This window comes from Ceratina calcarata, unplaced genomic scaffold (assembly GCF_001652005.2).
Source record: "Ceratina calcarata isolate Rehan_Ccalc_2016 unplaced genomic scaffold, ASM165200v1 scaffold573.2, whole genome shotgun sequence".
Classification (NCBI taxonomy): domain Eukaryota; kingdom Metazoa; phylum Arthropoda; class Insecta; order Hymenoptera; family Apidae; genus Ceratina; species Ceratina calcarata.
Genome location: NW_017176940.1, coordinates 355 through 1,250, shown reverse-complemented (window position 1 = coordinate 1,250; position 896 = coordinate 355).

Genomic DNA, 896 nt, shown 5'->3' with positions numbered 1-896 from the left:
ATATAAAATAGATGAAGAATCAATAAACTAATAGAAATCTACAAAACAAACGGAAAGAGAGACAAATGGAAATAAGGTAGAACAGAGACGAAACTGGGCAAAAAGAATAAAAAAGATAAGAAGAAAACGGAAACTTTCAAGGATTCCCAGTAAACTAGAGACACATCATTCCACATGAAAACACTAGGAATAAGCAAAAATCATAGCAAACAAAAACAAGAAATACCACACGAAAAGACCAACAAACTACAAACACAAACACCAACAATACAATAACAAAGCCAGGGAAAGATAAGAAAACAACATAAAACCCTACGAATAGAAAATCCTCCTTCTCACAAACCTTTGAATAAGTCAAACTAGACGACACTCCTCTCATATAAGAAGATCAAGAAACCTCGGGAGCATAAAACTGCAAGACCAATGTCGTGCACAGACCTACAAGACCACCTACAGACCCCTATAAACCTAGAAAAATACAAAGAATAAAAAGAAAATACAAAACACACAAAAAGGAAGTGTATATAGAATAAATGTCAAAATATAGAAATAATAAATACACTCACCATAAGAATAGCAAGTAACCAGACACCACACGGAGGCTGGCAAGAAGGAAAAACACGAGTAAAACAACTGGAACCACGACCCTGAAGAATGATCACCAAGCAGGTCCCTCGAAATCTAAAAAAGAAGAAATCACATCCTCTAATGATATCTGAATATTGACCCAACAGGACGATATAAAAAATGAAAACATAAAGAACACGAGCTAAGGAACTCGTCGCATGCAAACTAAAAAGACAAGAGAAGAAAAAGAGAAAATCAACGTCTAACACGGGGAGAAAATACAGCCAATGATAACAGACAACATACCCTTTCCAATAAATATAAAAAAG